This window comes from Capricornis sumatraensis, chromosome 20, assembly GCF_032405125.1.
Source record: "Capricornis sumatraensis isolate serow.1 chromosome 20, serow.2, whole genome shotgun sequence".
Taxonomy (NCBI): Eukaryota; Metazoa; Chordata; class Mammalia; order Artiodactyla; family Bovidae; genus Capricornis; species Capricornis sumatraensis.
This window is the reverse complement of record NC_091088.1, coordinates 27,927,804-27,940,276: the sequence shown is the minus strand read 5'-3', so window position 1 is coordinate 27,940,276 and position 12,473 is coordinate 27,927,804. Positions and strand designations below refer to the sequence as shown.

Genomic DNA, 12,473 nt, shown 5'->3' with positions numbered 1-12,473 from the left:
GACTGTCAGGGCTATTTCTGAACACATATCTCTCTAGTCTAAAATAGAAAACTAAATGAAACAAAGTCATCAACTCTCCACCAAAGAGTTTTAGGTCCAAGCTCAATTACAGACAATTATAAACAAAATTTTATGAGTCTGAGAAAACTCCAGGAGACAGTGAAGGACAGGGAAGCCTGGCGTGCTGCAGTCCATGGGGTTGCAAAGAGTCAGACAGGACTGAGTGACTCAACAGCAACAACATAAATAAAATGATAATAATGATTTGGTCTTTGGTCTTCCAAGCTCCCTCTATGACCATTTCTTCCCACCCTCAACTTGTCTTCCAGCCTTTGGCCCTCCAAAAAAACACAACCTGATTAATTGCTATTAACACCTATTCTTTTAAGGGCTTACCAAGTGTTGTGTACTATTCAAAATGATTTATACGTACCAACTCATTTACTTCTTACAACTTTATGTGGAGGTACTATTCTTAATATTATCTCCAGGTCATAGATGAGAATACTGAGGTAGACAGACAGTCCAAAAACTTGGGGACTTCTCTGGTGATCCAGTGGTTAAGACTCTACACTTCCAATGCAGGGGTCGTGGGTTCAATTCCTGCTCAGGGAACTAAGATCCCACATGCCATGTGGCACAGTAAAATTAAAAAATAATAAATAAAATAAATAATAACTTGCCCAAAGTCACAAGGGCTGATAATAGGAGAGCTGGAATTTAAAATCTGCAGGCTTCAGAGTCGAGCTCCAGAAGCATGAGCTCTTAACCACAAGATTGCACAGCCTCTCAATAAATGAAAAACTGGCTTCTGCTTCAATGCTTTCACTGAAAGTGAAGTAACTTTTCTTTGTGAGTCAGACACTGTGTCCCATGAACACAAAAGCCATGATAGTTTTGTTTCCAACTATAATACGAGTGCCCAGGATGTACTCAGTAAACACTGGCTGAATGAATGGATGAGATATCCCATTGCAATTTAGAAAGATGTAATAATTCCACTGGTATCACCAGAGGAGAGCACTATAAGACAATGTCCTCCCATAATATGGAAACACAGGGATTTATTGATGCAGTGCAGGACTTCATTCACTTTTCAGCCAATCAGCCTCCTGATCCTACACAGTGAAACTGAGGTTTTTTAAAACCAAAGCCCAGGGTCTCACATTACCCCCAGAAAATGTCATCTGACTGGTACCTTTTCAGTATTGTACTGCCTACCATTTTTGACAGTTTTCTTCTACATCTTCATTCAGGAATCATTTATATGGTCAACAGGGCAAGACCATTTATTTTTCCATACATTTTTTTCATTCAATGTATGTCTGTAGAGCATATATCACACACTACACAGAAATAAGGTTCCTGGCCTCACAGAGCTTTTTATTATACCAAATTATACAAATGAAGAACTATTCCAAGTTGTCTTAAGTACCCGGACAGAAACAAACCAGTGGAAAATCTGTCACTGGAGAAGGAAAGACACTCTTGGAGCCGGCCTACAGACTGAGCTCTTTAGGAAAAGAAGGTACCGGCCATGAAATGAACTAGAGAAAGACCTTCCATGAAGAGGGACCGAAACCTACAAAGGCACTGAGGATGGAGACCAGCCTATTCTAGAGACAAAAATAAGACCTGTTTTACCAAAGCACAAGAGCCAAAGGGAGAGAGACTTGCGCTAAAGATGAAGAGGAAGGCACAGCTGGATCACACAGAGCCTGGGAGGGCAAAGTAAGGACTCTAGGCATCACTCTTAAGGGCACTGGAGGACGTCAAAGGGCAAAGAACAATTTGATTTATGTTGTGTTTGTTTTTTTTTAATTTGGGGTAAAGTTGCTTTACAATGTTGTGTTTGTTTCTGCTGTATAACAAAGTGAGCCAGCTATATATATACATATATCCTCTCCCTCTTGGATCTCCCTCCCACCAGGCCTTCATCCCATCATTCTAGGTCACCAGAGGATACCAGGCAGAGCTCCCAGTGTTATATGGTTGATTTACATTTCATAAAAATCATTCTTAATTAAAATAGTGGGCATGGATTGGAAAGAGGCAAATGTCAAAGTGGAAAACTCTGTGGCTATTACAACCATCCAGGAGAAAAATGATAATGGGTCTGGATTAGAGACAGAGATAAATGAACAGGTAAAATATGTATTTTGTAGGCAGATCAAATGGAAACACTATGAATTAGCTGTGAGGAATGAAGAAGGGAAAGAAGTGGCAGATGACTTTTCCAGACTCTGGACTTAACAACTGAACAAACAATCTTCTGGGGTTTTTGTTTGTTTGCGTTTTCAAATATTTATATGGCTGCACCAGGTCGAGATCTTTAGTTGTGAATTCTTAGTTGTGGCATGTGGGATCTAGTTCCCTGACCAGGGGCTGAACCTGGGCTCCCTGCATTGCGAACGAGGAGTCTTAGGCCATGGGACCGCCAGGGAAGTCCCAATTTACTATTTCTTTTTAAATAAGAAAGACCGAGGTAGAGCAAAACAGGTAGAAGGACAGGAAGGAATGAGGAGCTTTATTCTAAAGCTATAGCCAAGAAGATGGCAACAAAATCTTCCGGTGGAAATAAGGGGGCAACGGCAGACATACATCAGGATCTCAGAGCAGACAGTGTGGCCAGGAAACTCAAGGTGGGAGCCGTCAGCACAAACCTGGGAAATTTTTAAAGACCTGGGAATGACTGAGGTCTCCTAGGGGAACAGCACAAACCCAGAAGGAAACCCGAAGCCACTTCTTGAGTCACAGACAAAGGCTCGGCAAAGGAGAACTTTGAGGTGGAAAACCAGGAGAGTGTATGAATGCCAAAGCCAGGAAGAGAGGAGTATTTCAAGAAAGATGGACGCACCAACTATGTCAGCTTCCCCCAAGAGACCAAGCGACGTGGGGAAAACTTATCCACTAGCATGAAGATCACTGATGACAATGACCGGGGTCATTTCAACAGAGTGAGGGGGACCAGAGCCTGAGGGGAGTCAGCTGGGGAGCAAAGAGGAGGTGGCAGAGATGGCATCTGTCTATTGCCATGGTCTTGCTATGATAGGGAAGAGAAAAACGGACTTGATGCAGGGGAATGCTAGACCACGGGATAACTTTTGACAATGGAAGAGAAAAGGGTACGCTAGGGTTTGTCAGCGTACTCATGGGAACGATACGGGAAGAAGAGGATGGTACAGAAGACAGGGTGACTGACTACAGGAGCCAAGTCGCTGAGTGTCTTGAGCAGGGGCATATCTAATGGAGGATGGAAATTCAGGGAGGGTTTATTTGAGTAAGAGACCTGGAGGATGAGAAGGATCTGCCAGGTACGGAGTTGGGGGAAAGAGAATGCCTTGAAGGGGAAGGACTGAAGTCCTGGGCTCTTGAGGCCAAAGAAAAAGAGGCACGTGTGATCCATGGCAAGAGGAACAAGAGTTACCAGTGGAAAAAAAACACTTTTTAATACTTTCCCATGTCATTATTACTGTTATATTTTTAGTGTTGTTTTTAATGTTAAGGTATTTATATGTGATCCTCATGTGGTTATGTGAATTTCCCAGGTCTTTAGAGTTATAATTCCCCTGTGTTAAATATAACTTCATTAGTCTCTAGGCCCAGTCTGCACTGAACAATAGCAGCAAGAGTGTACGTATGCGTGTGAGTATTATTTCCAGGCTTCTTCCTCTCTCAGTCCCAGTGGGAGTGTGCTTCAAAACCAAGTTCCTGGGAACGATCTTCCTCTCCTTTAATGTTTTATACTAAGGATTATTTAAAGAACACTGGAATTGTTAAGAAAGTACGGAGAAACTTCCTTTTAATCACTGCTGCTAGCTAACTGTGCTTCCAGTATACTGAGGCCTCAGGGACCTTGCTCAGAGAGCAGCCAGTTTAGCAATAAAATTAGGGTTACTGCTCATGGCTCCAGAATGTTCTGTCTCTTGTTTATTGGATTATGCTGCACTCCTCATGGGCTGTGTAAACAGAAAGTATGTCTCTGTGTCTGTTGTTCTACTGGGATAAACGAGGTATAGAAGCCAGAATTCCTCAATGGATCCTGGCAGTCTCCGTGGCAGTGCACAGCGATGCCACCTAACCTGCTGCTTGTCACTTTGTAATCAGCATCTAACACAGGCACTCTGAGAAGCAGGGTAGTCCTACTACGCTTTCCTAGTCACTGTCCCACATTTAGACTTGAGTCATCCATCTCCCTTCTTTGTACTTCCTCAAACTTACTGCATCCCTTCTACTATGTCTTGCCTTCCTGATCAGGCAGAATAGAGTAGGTAACGCTGTAGTGACAGAAAACCCTCAAATCTTGGTGGCTTCACCCAGTGCTATTGATCATTTTACATATTGTTTGTGGGCCGGCAGAGAATTACTGACCAGTAAAATAGTAACTCAGAGATCCAGGCAGCCAGCAGGTGGTTATGCCGAAAGGAAAAAGAGGGTTTGGCAGGGTCTGGCACTGCCAGTGAAACACTCCAGGCTGGAAGTGACGGCCGCCTTCTATCACTGGACAGAAACAGTCATGTTTCATCCAGGACGAGAGGACCCGGAAGTGTAATTCTGCAGAGCTGGGTGATGGGGGAGGGGTGGAGAACGTTTGGCAATCAGCTCTAGGGATCAGCACACATTCTGAACTAGTGATTCATTTCAGATTTTCATTGAACTGCCCCTCCTTCATCTCTGCAAACCCCCCTGAAACTCACTCATCTGCCTATTATCAAATTTACAATCTTATCTGAATGCAACTCTGTTTCTCTTTCCAGCTTATTCCAGAATTGCTGCTGTTGTTATTCAGTTGCTAAGTTGTATCCGACTCTTTGCAACCCCACTGACTGTAGCCCACCAGGCTCCTCTGTAAGTAATACATTTTAGAAGGATTTTTTAAAATATGTTTTATGAACTAATGCTATATGAGAAATTAGTAACAAGATATTCAGACAATAGGGTCATAGTTTCATACAAAGAAAAATAGTATATGTGAAAATTCAGAAAAGAAGATTTGGAAAAAAACAGAGCCAACATTTTCTGGTAGTTATCTCTGGGTAATGCACTTAGATGTAAGTTTAACTTTTTTCTTTAGACATCTGTATAATTTTCAAATTTTCAAAAATAGATGCAGAATACTTCTTAAATCAGAAAAGATGTTACATTTGAAAATTCTTAATTTCAAATAGCTAATTCTTAATTTCGAATAATACGACACCTCTTGTATGTGCCAGGTTCTTTTTGATGACTCTAAATTTTCAAAATACTTCAAGATATCTTCTGCTGCTGCTGCTGCTAAGTCACTTCAGTCATGTCCAACTGTGCAACCCCACAGACAGCAGCCCACCAGGCTCCCCCGTCCCTGGGATTCTCCAGGCAAGAGTACTGGAGTGGGGTGCCATTGCCTTCTCCGCAAGATATCTTCTGGTACTGTCTAAATCGGACTTGGCATGTTGCTCAATGCTCTAGGAAATTTTGATTTTACCACAAGGAATACAAATAACTAACTAATTTTGTCATAATCTCCAAAAATGCAGGAGAAAACTTCTCCAAACCTCAATTTAAACGTCCTCTCTTACTATTTATGATGTAATTAGATGAGTGCTTGACATATAAAAGTGCCATGAAGTGCTTGTTAAATTTTTCTTTAAAGACAACAATGGGTAAAGAAATGAACATTAAATATTGTAATTCAAGAAATGAACACTAGATGAATTTGGGAAAAGAGATGAACATGAAATAATTTAATATTAATTCACTCTATCAAACAAATAATCCACTTTCCATTCTGGACAGGTACCAGTAGAACACCAGATATCACACAATAATTTGGAACACCTGTTGGCAGATTTTCAAATATGTTAGAATTTTTGGTTGTTATTTAATCCCATTAAAGTTTTCCCAGGGAGGGTACAGTTATGTAATTATAATATTAGCAGCTATCTGGTCACATAATACATTCCTTAAGATCTATAAAAGATTCTATGACATAAATGATGATTATATATTAAAGAGTTTAGTAAGTATTTGGAAAGGTATTTTTTTAATAGAAGAATAGTTGATTTACAATATTGTGTTAGTTTCAGGTATACCAAAGTGATTCAGTTCTATATATATATACGTTATATGCGTTCTTTTTCAGATTGTTTTCCAATATAGGCTATCATAAGATAGTTCCCTGAGCTATGCGCTGTATCCTTGCTGTTTATTTTATTACAGTAGTGTGTCTCTATTAATCCCAAATTCCTAATTTATCCCTCCCCTTATGGCAACCATAAGTTTGTTTTCTACGTCTGTCAGTCTATTTCTGTTTTGTAAACTGGAAAGGTATTTCAGATATAAGTTGCCAACATGCCAGACCTCTATCAATGGCTGAAAGATATGGAATGTTAGCTTCTCTGGAGCATAAGCTTTATTTTCTACCTATTTTAAACCATTATATAAAAATTCTCCTTCTTCTTCTCATATCAAGGGATGGTTCTGAAAGAATTTCATCATATGGTGAAGTCAAGACATGGTATTGAATAAGGTGCCAGTTCACAGGAGGCTCTCCTAAATGAAGACCAATGGAATTCAGCCTTTCCTAGAGTGAAATAAAATTTAAAATCTTCAAGTGACCTGGGAAATGGACTTCATTTAAGTGCCAGGACACTCTGATTTCATGGGAGTATATTTCTAATCTGGCTGTTAATAAATTTTGCCAGTTAACACTTTATTTTGCACTCTATAGAAATTCACGCTATATCAATCACAATATTTTCTACATGATTTTCATTGTAAATTACTTATGACTTGGCAGTCATCCCAGGACAAATGGGCTAGACACTTATTTGGTCCAGCTCCCCACTGCAAGATGCTGAGCTGTCTCCCAAAGGAGGCGGGCAGTCTTCCCAAGGCACTGCCTGGGCCTTGCAGCAGCTCCCGCAAGGAGTCTTGTGAACACGCTGCAAAGTGCACTCCACACTGAGACAACATGCCGGCTCACTCACTCATTTGGTAGCTCATTTTGAATTTATTTAAAATTTACTGCATATTTATTTGTACCAAACACTGCATAAAGTGCCACAAATATAATGATAAAAACGAGTTAGGTCCCATCTTATAGCATCTCATAGTTTAACAGTAGAAACAGAAATAGGAACCAAGAGTTAGAGATCTCAGACTTTTCACAACAGAAGTATGAACATACTACTGTCGGAGCAGGGAATAAATGATTAGGAATGGAGTCCGGAAAATCCTTCCACAAACAAAATTGTTCTTTGTTGTGCGCATGTGCTCAGTCATGTCTGACTCCTGTGACCCCCTGGACTGTAGCCCACCAGGCTCCTCTGTCCATGGGATTCTCTAGGCAAGGATACTGGAGTGGGTTACCATGCCCTCCTCCAGGGGGTCTTCCCAACCCAGGGATGGAACTGCCACCCACATGGAAGATGGATTCTTTACCATCTGAACAACCAGGGAAGCCCATATGTGTGTGTGTGTATACATATACACACACACACATACTATATTTAGTATATATTTATACACTGTGAATCTACACTATACACACTTCACTGTTGTTGTCTAGCTGCTAAGTTGTGTCTGATCCTTTGCAACCCCATGGACTGCAGCCCGCCAGGCTCCTCTGTCCGTGGGATTTCCCAGGCAAGAATACTGGAGTGGGTGCCCTTTCCTTCTCCAGGGGATCTCTCTGACCCACGGATTGAACCCATGTCTCCTGCATTTCAGGCAGATTCTTTACCACTAAGCCACCAGAGAAGCACCATATAGTTCATTACGTATATGTATATATAGAGTGTTTTATTTATTCATTAATTACTTGTTTATTTAGTAAAACATATTTATTTTATAGTTTAGATTGTGTATTGCTGTATTATGGTGTATTAATGCATTTTAGAATGTGATACGTGCTATGGAGAAAAACAAACCCAAGTAAGTAGGATAGGAGTGTCAGGGCTGAATTTTACACAGGATGGGCAGAGGAGGCCTCTGATGAGGTGACATCTGAGCCAAGGAAGGCAAGAAATGAGCACACAAGCCCTGCAGACACCTGGGGGCAAAGAGAGTTCCAGGCTGAGAGAACATTAAGTGCAAAGGCCTTGGGGCAAGAGTGTGCTTGGTTTATTCTAGGAAGAGCTAGAATGCCAGAGTGGGAGGGGAGGGGCCAGGACAAGCAGGAAATGAGAGGAGAGAAGTCAGAGACAGGTTTTGCCCTGCTCTGTAAGTAACCACCAGGACTTAGGCTTTAACTCTGAAAAGATGGGAAGCCATGAAGGGCTTTGAGCAAGAAAATCTAATGAGCTGATCCATTTATTTATTTGTCTTTGATGTGGACGATTTCTAAGTCTTTACTGAATTTGCTACAACGTTGCTTCTGTTTTATCTTTTGGTTTTCTGGTCCCAAGGCATGTGGAAACCCACCTCCCTGACCAGGGCTCGAACCCGCACCCCCTGAATTGGAAGGCAAACCACTGGACCACCGAGGAAGCATGAGTTGATTTATGCTTTAAGAAGAAAGCTACTACTGATGCTGTGTTAAAACAAACTGGACATGGAGGCAAAAGAAATTAGGAAACCACTGCAACCACTCAAGAGAGAGAAACGGAGGCAGCTTTTGCCACGATGCACGTGGCAGAGGTAGTGAGAAGCGTTCTGATATTGAATACACTCTGAATATAACACAAGTGGGACTTCCTCGTATCAACAGAGACTGTCCTTAAGTAAGGTAAACTAAGGATGACTAGATGCTCACCAGACAGAAAAGGGGCTGAGGGTACTCTAGTCCCAGGGGACAAGAGACACAAGAGCATGAAAGGATGACAGGGCACAGTAGAGCCAAGAGCTAGTGAGAAAGTCTGACCGGAGTTGGAGGCTGGACACAATGTCAGGCAAAGCAGTGGAGACTAGACCAGCAGAGGTGATTTGGGACCACAGAATCAATGGCTTTGTAGCATATGCAGAGGAGTTTGGACTGGACCTCAGAGGTAAGAGAGACCCAGCCGAATTTACAAAGCAAGGAATGACAAGTCTGCCGTATCTGGGGGCTTCCCTGGGGGCTCAGCTGGTAAAGAATCTGCCCGCAGTGGAGGAGACCCAATGGTACAGTCCATGGAGTCGCAAAGAGTCAGACACGACTGAGCGACTTAACACACACACAACAAGGTACACAAAACAGGTTCAAAATATGCTTAAAAATTCAACTTCTTTAGGGCTTCCCTGGTGGTGCAGTGGTAAAGAATCTGCCGGCCATATTTATCGGAACACAATTCTGATGGAGGTGGGGCCAGCAAAGGGAAGTACCAACTAGGAAACTCTTAAAACTGTGCAGGTGGAAGATGGCAAATGAGAACCTGAATTCACCCAGTGTTGCTGAGACTGGAAGAGAAGAAAACATCTGGGAGACTAATGCAATTTACTGTGTTCTTTATTGAGACTTTTCTGTTTATAAAATCAATTTAACCTACTCCCAGGGCCTCCCAGGTGGCACTGGTAGCCAAGAATCCACCTGCCAATGCAGGAGATGCGAGTTTGATACTTGGGTCGGAAAGATCCCCTGGAGCAGGAAATGGCAACCCACTCCAGTGTTCTTGCCTGGAGAATCCCATGGACAGAGGAGCCTGGTGGGCTACAGTCCATGGGTTCGCCAACAGTCAGACACAACTGAAGTGACTTAGCACGTACGCAACCTATTCCAAAACAGAACTCTTTTTTACCATTAATGTATTCTGTTAACTCTCAAAAAGAAAAAATTTGAGATTCTGAAAAATTAGAACTGCCAGGGCCCAGGCAGTAAACAGGTCTGGAAGCCATGAAGAGAAGCTGAGGGCTGCAAAGGCCTGATTTGAACAACAGGACCAGGGGTAATGTCACTAGAGAAGGGAATGCAAGGCAGGATCCCTGTAAAACCTAAGTCACATCCTATCATCTTGTGCTCCAAACCCCGTCACGTCTTCTCATCTCACTCAGAGTCATGACCAGTGTTCCCACTATGGACAGCAAGTTCCTGCAGAATTGGGCCACCATGCTCCCATCTCATTTCCCTCTACGCCCTCCAACTCTCTCACTCCCCACCAGATGTTTCAGCCTCAGCTGCATGTCCTCAGACGTATCTTAGAGGCTTTGCTGTTAACTCTGTCCAGAAGCAACAAAGTGTTAAGTCGCTTCAATCATGTTTGACTCTTTGAGACCCTATGGACTGTAGCCTGCCAAAAGGGTTCCTCTGTCCATGGGATTCTCCAGGCAAGAATACTAGTGTGGGTTGCCGTGCCCGCCTCCAGGGGATCTTCCAACCTAGGGATCAAATCGCTGTCTCCTGCATTGCAGGCAGATGCTTTACCACTGAGCCACCAGAGAAGCCCACCAAAGAAAGCACAGAACAAATGAAAATAACAGGGAATGCTAAGGAGGGTGGCATGTCTCTGGATAAGAAGGACAGACTTCCCATATCTGGATCCAGAGGTTATTTTCAATGTAATTCACTCCCCTGTGCTCTGCAGTAAACCAAAAGCGGTCCTCTGGCTCTTCTGCTTGGCGTTTGTTACTGTTGCTGTTTTCTTTCATTGGTTTTCTCTATAGTCTTAATCAGAAGAAACAAAAGAAAAAACTTCTTTGAAGGCATTGTGAATTTGATCAAGGTATACCAGGAGGAAAGCAGTATAGCAGAAAGAGTCTGGGTCTTCAGAGTCAGAAAAACCTGGGATGAACTGCACCTCTGTCTCTCAGATATGGAGCTTAGTCTGTCCTGATTTGTAAAAGAGGAAGTCAGTATCTCTGTCTCAAGCAATCGAAGCCTCAAGAAGGGAGGTTGCTGAATCTGTAATTGTGGGATGAATGCAAGAGGCTGCTGTGTGGATGAAATGTGACAAGCGTTCAGAAAATGTTGAGCACAGTCCCTGGCACGCTGGCACGAAGGGTCAATAAACAGACCCAATCTGGAAACTGCAGAAAGTCTTGTTTTGATGACTAGCAGCTGGGTTGGCATTCCTGTGGCTAGGACCTATGTAAGGGACTCAGTGTCAGGGCTGAACTTTCTATTCACTCGTGTCATTAAAAAGTATTTTTACTTCATCTTTTAAGAGAAGAGATTTACTGGACTAAGGTTTGGTTGAAACACTCTATTATTACAAGGTGCACTTAAAGTGATTAGATATTGGTATCAGGTGTGTTGTGGGTCTTAGCAAGATAAAAGCCAAGTCTTGAGAGTTGTTCTGTTTGCCCTGGCGTCTCCTTTCCTGGTCCAGTGTATGTCTGGCTGAGAACACCTGGGCTAACCTTGGTGTTTAATTCTTTGTGCACAACTGCCATACAAAAGCTGAAGTGGGTCAGCGGCTGCTTTGTAACAATGTGCGTTATCGTGTACCAAAAAGCTCCTATCTATGAAAATATTAGCAAGGATTTAAGAACTGATTACATTTGGAGGGTTTACCTGTTTTAAGGGTACTTTTTCAAATTATTTTTTTTCCTGATTACCAAAGAATACATGATCATTTAGATAATTTGGAAAACTAGAAAAGCTCAAAAGAGAAAAGTCTACCAGTGTGGGGTATAACATTTCTATATAAACCCTGTAGACTATTATAGATACCACCTCCCTAGGGAGGAGCAAACAAAATTCAAATCACACCAAATATTATTATACATCGTGCTGTTTTTTAAATGAACTAGGGACTTCCCTGGTGGTCCAGTGGCTTTGTGCTCCCAATGGAGGGGACCCAGGTTCAATCCCTGATTAGGGAACTAGATCCCACATGCTGCAACTAAAGATCCTGCATGCTGCAAGCAGGACCTGGCACAGCCAAATAATAAATAAATATTTACTAAAACTAAATATAAAGAACTAATGCCTACACTAATTCATTCATCCATTCAAACAAACTAATTAAATACCTACTAGGCGCCAGGCCTCGTATATATCATAGTGCAGAAAATAAGAGAGAGGAGCATGAAAAAAAATCATTACAACTCAGTTCAGTTCAGTTCAGTTGCTCAGTCGTATCCAACTCTTTGCGACCCCAAGAACTGCAGCATGCCAGGCCTCCCTGTCCATCACCAACTCCCACAGTTCACCCAAACCCATGTCCATCGAGTCAGTGATGCCATCCAGCCATCTCATCCTCCATTGGCCCCTTCTCCTCCTGCCCTCAATCTTTCCCAGCATCAGGGTCTTTTCAAATGAGTCAGCTCTTCGCATCAGGTGCCCAAAGTATTGGAGTTTCAGTTTCAACATCAGTCCTTCCAATGAACACCCAGGACTTATCTGCTTTGAGATGGACTGGTTGGATCTCCTTGCAGTCCAAGGGACTCTCGAGAGTCTTCTCCAACACCACAGTTCAAAAGCATCAATTCTTTGGTGCTCAGCTTTCTTTATAGTCCAACTCTCACATCCATACATTACCACAGGAAAATCCATAGCCTTGACTAGACGGACCTTTGTTGGCAAAGTAATGTCTCTGATTTTCAATATGCTATCTAGATTGGTCATAACTTTCCTT

General features: G+C 42.4%; 1 protein-coding gene across 1 annotated transcript in view; it reads right to left on the bottom strand.

The window, feature by feature from the left end:
- Positions 1-12,473, bottom strand: part of FTO (FTO alpha-ketoglutarate dependent dioxygenase) — a 427,008-nt gene that overhangs the window by 301,966 nt on the left and 112,569 nt on the right. The window lies entirely within an intron of this gene.